Source organism: Carassius carassius, unplaced genomic scaffold, assembly GCF_963082965.1.
Source record: "Carassius carassius unplaced genomic scaffold, fCarCar2.1 SCAFFOLD_57, whole genome shotgun sequence".
NCBI classification, from domain to species: domain Eukaryota; kingdom Metazoa; phylum Chordata; class Actinopteri; order Cypriniformes; family Cyprinidae; genus Carassius; species Carassius carassius.
In genome coordinates, this window is record NW_026775196.1 from 705,001 (window position 1) to 710,000 (window position 5,000).

At 40.4% G+C, this 5,000-nt stretch overlaps 8 non-coding genes across 8 annotated transcripts in view; all 8 read left to right on the forward strand.

Annotated features, from left to right (window-relative positions):
* Positions 1–40: 40 nt before the first annotated feature.
* Positions 41–159, forward strand: LOC132139250 (5S ribosomal RNA). Its single transcript, XR_009433476.1, has one exon. It is a non-coding gene; the product is annotated as a 5S ribosomal RNA (ribosomal RNA).
* A 930-nt stretch (positions 160–1,089) lies between these two features.
* On the forward strand, positions 1,090–1,208 carry LOC132137729 (5S ribosomal RNA). The gene has a single exon (XR_009432055.1). It is a non-coding gene; the product is annotated as a 5S ribosomal RNA (ribosomal RNA).
* An 84-nt stretch (positions 1,209–1,292) lies between these two features.
* LOC132138588 (5S ribosomal RNA) lies at positions 1,293–1,411 on the forward strand. Its single transcript, XR_009432874.1, has one exon. It is a non-coding gene; the product is annotated as a 5S ribosomal RNA (ribosomal RNA).
* A 561-nt stretch (positions 1,412–1,972) lies between these two features.
* On the forward strand, positions 1,973–2,091 carry LOC132139251 (5S ribosomal RNA). Its single transcript, XR_009433477.1, has one exon. It is a non-coding gene; the product is annotated as a 5S ribosomal RNA (ribosomal RNA).
* Positions 2,092–3,021: 930 nt separating this feature from the next.
* Positions 3,022–3,140, forward strand: LOC132137732 (5S ribosomal RNA). Its single transcript, XR_009432057.1, has one exon. It is a non-coding gene; the product is annotated as a 5S ribosomal RNA (ribosomal RNA).
* An 84-nt stretch (positions 3,141–3,224) lies between these two features.
* Positions 3,225–3,343, forward strand: LOC132138589 (5S ribosomal RNA). Its single transcript, XR_009432875.1, has one exon. It is a non-coding gene; the product is annotated as a 5S ribosomal RNA (ribosomal RNA).
* Positions 3,344–3,904: 561 nt separating this feature from the next.
* On the forward strand, positions 3,905–4,023 carry LOC132139252 (5S ribosomal RNA). The gene has a single exon (XR_009433478.1). It is a non-coding gene; the product is annotated as a 5S ribosomal RNA (ribosomal RNA).
* Positions 4,024–4,950: 927 nt separating this feature from the next.
* LOC132137733 (5S ribosomal RNA) overlaps positions 4,951–5,000 on the forward strand; it is a 119-nt gene continuing 69 nt past the window's right edge. The window contains exon 1 of the ribosomal RNA XR_009432058.1: positions 4,951–5,000. This exon is cut by the window's right edge and continues 69 nt beyond it. This is a non-coding gene — a ribosomal RNA (5S ribosomal RNA).

Consider the following 5,000-nt stretch of genomic DNA (forward strand, 5'->3'; position numbering starts at 1 on the left):
TGGCTGATCTTTAATTAGCCCTCTCTTTGCAGCAGCTTTCGCTTACGGCCATACCAACCTGGCTATGCCCGATCTCGTCTGATCTCGGAAGCTAAGCAGGTTTGGGCCTGGTTAGTACTTGGATGGGAGACCGCCTGGGAATACCAGGTGCTGTAAGCTTTTTGGAAAATTTTCATTAGTTATGTAATAATCTTGAAAAAAAAAAAAGAGTCAATGCCAGATCTCTGAATCTTAGAATGTTTGGTTCTGGTTATTACTTGGATGGGAGACTGCCTGAGAATAATACCAGGTGCTGTAAGCTTTTGGGTTTTCTTCCCTACTTATATATTGAACTGGAGATTAGAGTGGCTGATCTTTAAATAGCCCTCTCTCTGCAGCAGCCTTCGCTTACGGCCATACCTGGCTATGCCTGTTTAGTACTTGGATGGGAAACCGCCTGGGAATACCAGGTGCTGAAAGCTTTTTGGGAATTTTTCAATTTTTTTTACTTTTTGGAATTTTTTCACTAATTATATAATAATCGTGCAAAAAAAAAAAAAAAAAAAAAAAAAAAAAAAAAAAAAAAGAGTCAATGCCCGATGTCTGAATCTTAGCATGTTTGGTTCTGGTTATTACTTGGATGGGAGACTGCCTGAGAATAATACCAGGTGCTGTAAGCTTTTGGGTTTTCTTCCCTACTTATATATTGAACTGGAGATTAGAGTGGCTGATCTTTAAATAGCCCTCTCTCTGCAGCAGCCTTCGCTTACGGCCATACCTGGCTATGCCTGGTTAGTACTTGGATGGGAAACCGCCTGGGAATACCAGGTGCTGAAAGCTTTTTGGAAATTTTTCTAATTTTTTTACTTTTTGGAATTTTTTCACTAATTATATAATAATCGTGAAAAAAAAAAAAAAAAAAAAAAAAAAGAAAAGAGTCAATGCCCGATGTCTGAATCTTAGCATGTTTGGTTCTGGTTACTACTTGGATGGGAGACCGCCTGGGATTGCCAGGTGCTGTAAGCTTTAGGGTTTTTGTCCCTATTTATATAATGTACTGGAGATTACAGTGGCTGATCTTTAATTAGCCCTCTCTTTGCAGCAGCTTTCGCTTACGGCCATACCAACCTGGCTATGCCCGATCTCGTCTGATCTCGGAAGCTAAGCAGGTTTGGGCTTGGTTAGTACTTGGATGGGAGACCGCCTGGGAATACCAGGTGCTGTAAGCTTTTGGGTTTTATTCCGAACTTATATAATGAACTGGAGATTAGAGTGTCTGATCTTTAAATAGCCCTCTCTTTGCAGCAGCTTTCGCTTACGGCCATACCAACCTGGCTATGCCTGATCTCGTCTGATCTCGGAAGCTAAGCAGGTTTGGGCTTGGTTAGTACTTGGAAGGGAGACCGCCTGGGAATACCAGGTGCTGTAAGCTTTTTGGAAAATTTTCATTAGTTATGTAATAATCTTGAAAAAAAAGAGTCAATGCCAGATCTCTGAATCTTAGAATGTTTGGTTCTGGTTATTACTTGGATGGGAGACTGCCTGAGAATAATACCAGGTGCTGTAAGCTTTTGGGTTTTCTTCCCTACTTATATATTGAACTGGAGATTAGAGTGGCTGATCTTTAAATAGCCCTCTCTCTGCAGCAGCCTTCGCTTACGGCCATACCTGGCTATGCCTGTTTAGTACTTGGATGGGAAACCGCCTGGGAATACCAGGTGCTGAAAGCTTTTTGGGAATTTTTCAAATTTTTTTACTTTTTGGAATTTTTTCACTAATTATATAATAATCGTGCAAAAAAAAAAAAAAAAAAAAAAAGAGTCAATGCCCGATGTCTGAATCTTAGCATGTTTGGTTCTGGTTACTACTTGGATGGGAGACCGCCTGGGATTGCCAGGTGCTGTAAGCTTTAGGGTTTTCGTCCCTATTTATATAATGTACTGGAGATTACAGTGGCTGATCTTTAATTAGCCCTCTCTTTGCAGCAGCTTTCGCTTACGGCCATACCAACCTGGCTATGCCCGATCTCGTCTGATCTCGGAAGCTAAGCAGGTTTGGGCCTGGTTAGTACTTGGATGGGAGACCGCCTGGGAATACCAGGTGCTGTAAGCTTTTTGGAAAATTTTCATTAGTTATGTAATAATCTTGAAAAAAAAAAAAGAGTCAATGCCAGATCTCTGAATCTTAGAATGTTTGGTTCTGGTTATTACTTGGATGGGAGACTGCCTGAGAATAATACCAGGTGCTGTAAGCTTTTGGGTTTTCTTCCCTACTTATATATTGAACTGGAGATTAGAGTGGCTGATCTTTAAATAGCCCTCTCTCTGCAGCAGCCTTCGCTTACGGCCATACCTGGCTATGCCTGTTTAGTACTTGGATGGGAAACCGCCTGGGAATACCAGGTGCTGAAAGCTTTTTGGGAATTTTTCAATTTTTTTTACTTTTTGGAATTTTTTCACTAATTATATAATAATCGTGCAAAAAAAAAAAAAAAAAAAAAAAAAAAAAAAAAAAAAAAAGAGTCAATGCCCGATGTCTGAATCTTAGCATGTTTGGTTCTGGTTATTACTTGGATGGGAGACTGCCTGAGAATAATACCAGGTGCTGTAAGCTTTTGGGTTTTCTTCCCTACTTATATATTGAACTGGAGATTAGAGTGGCTGATCTTTAAATAGCCCTCTCTCTGCAGCAGCCTTCGCTTACGGCCATACCTGGCTATGCCTGGTTAGTACTTGGATGGGAAACCGCCTGGGAATACCAGGTGCTGAAAGCTTTTTGGAAATTTTTCTAATTTTTTTACTTTTTGGAATTTTTTCACTAATTATATAATAATCGTGAAAAAAAAAAAAAAAAAAAAAAAAAGAAAAGAGTCAATGCCCGATGTCTGAATCTTAGCATGTTTGGTTCTGGTTACTACTTGGATGGGAGACCGCCTGGGATTGCCAGGTGCTGTAAGCTTTAGGGTTTTTGTCCCTATTTATATAATGTACTGGAGATTACAGTGGCTGATCTTTAATTAGCCCTCTCTTTGCAGCAGCTTTCGCTTACGGCCATACCAACCTGGCTATGCCCGATCTCGTCTGATCTCGGAAGCTAAGCAGGTTTGGGCTTGGTTAGTACTTGGATGGGAGACCGCCTGGGAATACCAGGTGCTGTAAGCTTTTGGGTTTTATTCCGAACTTATATAATGAACTGGAGATTAGAGTGTCTGATCTTTAAATAGCCCTCTCTTTGCAGCAGCTTTCGCTTACGGCCATACCAACCTGGCTATGCCTGATCTCGTCTGATCTCGGAAGCTAAGCAGGTTTGGGCTTGGTTAGTACTTGGAAGGGAGACCGCCTGGGAATACCAGGTGCTGTAAGCTTTTTGGAAAATTTTCATTAGTTATGTAATAATCTTGAAAAAAAAGAGTCAATGCCAGATCTCTGAATCTTAGAATGTTTGGTTCTGGTTATTACTTGGATGGGAGACTGCCTGAGAATAATACCAGGTGCTGTAAGCTTTTGGGTTTTCTTCCCTACTTATATATTGAACTGGAGATTAGAGTGGCTGATCTTTAAATAGCCCTCTCTCTGCAGCAGCCTTCGCTTACGGCCATACCTGGCTATGCCTGTTTAGTACTTGGATGGGAAACCGCCTGGGAATACCAGGTGCTGAAAGCTTTTTGGAAATTTTTCAAATTTTTTTACTTTTTGGAATTTTTTCACTAATTATATAATAATCGTGCAAAAAAAAAAAAAAAAAAAAAAAGAGTCAATGCCCGATGTCTGAATCTTAGCATGTTTGGTTCTGGTTACTACTTGGATGGGAGACCGCCTGGGATTGCCAGGTGCTGTAAGCTTTAGGGTTTTCGTCCCTATTTATATAATGTACTGGAGATTACAGTGGCTGATCTTTAATTAGCCCTCTCTTTGCAGCAGCTTTCGCTTACGGCCATACCAACCTGGCTATGCCCGATCTCGTCTGATCTCGGAAGCTAAGCAGGTTTGGGCCTGGTTAGTACTTGGATGGGAGACCGCCTGGGAATACCAGGTGCTGTAAGCTTTTTGGAAAATTTTCATTAGTTATGTAATAATCTTGAAAAAAAAAAAAGAGTCAATGCCAGATCTCTGAATCTTAGAATGTTTGGTTCTGGTTATTACTTGGATGGGAGACTGCCTGAGAATAATACCAGGTGCTGTAAGCTTTTGGGTTTTCTTCCCTACTTATATATTGAACTGGAGATTAGAGTGGCTGATCTTTAAATAGCCCTCTCTCTGCAGCAGCCTTCGCTTACGGCCATACCTGGCTATGCCTGTTTAGTACTTGGATGGGAAACCGCCTGGGAATACCAGGTGCTGAAAGCTTTTTGGGAATTTTTCAATTTTTTTTACTTTTTGGAATTTTTTCACTAATTATATAATAATCGTGCAAAAAAAAAAAAAAAAAAAAAAAAAAAAAAAAAAAAGAGTCAATGCCCGATGTCTGAATCTTAGCATGTTTGGTTCTGGTTATTACTTGGATGGGAGACTGCCTGAGAATAATACCAGGTGCTGTAAGCTTTTGGGTTTTCTTCCCTACTTATATATTGAACTGGAGATTAGAGTGGCTGATCTTTAAATAGCCCTCTCTCTGCAGCAGCCTTCGCTTACGGCCATACCTGGCTATGCCTGGTTAGTACTTGGATGGGAAACCGCCTGGGAATACCAGGTGCTGAAAGCTTTTTGGAAATTTTTCTAATTTTTTTACTTTTTGGAATTTTTTCACTAATTATATAATAATCGTGAAAAAAAAAAAAAAAAAAAAAAAAAAGAAAAGAGTCAATGCCCGATGTCTGAATCTTAGCATGTTTGGTTCTGGTTACTACTTGGATGGGAGACCGCCTGGGATTGCCAGGTGCTGTAAGCTTTAGGGTTTTTGTCCCTATTTATATAATGTACTGGAGATTACAGTGGCTGATCTTTAATTAGCCCTCTCTTTGCAGCAGCTTTCGCTTACGGCCATACCAACCTGGCTATGCCCGATCTCGTCTGATCTCGGAA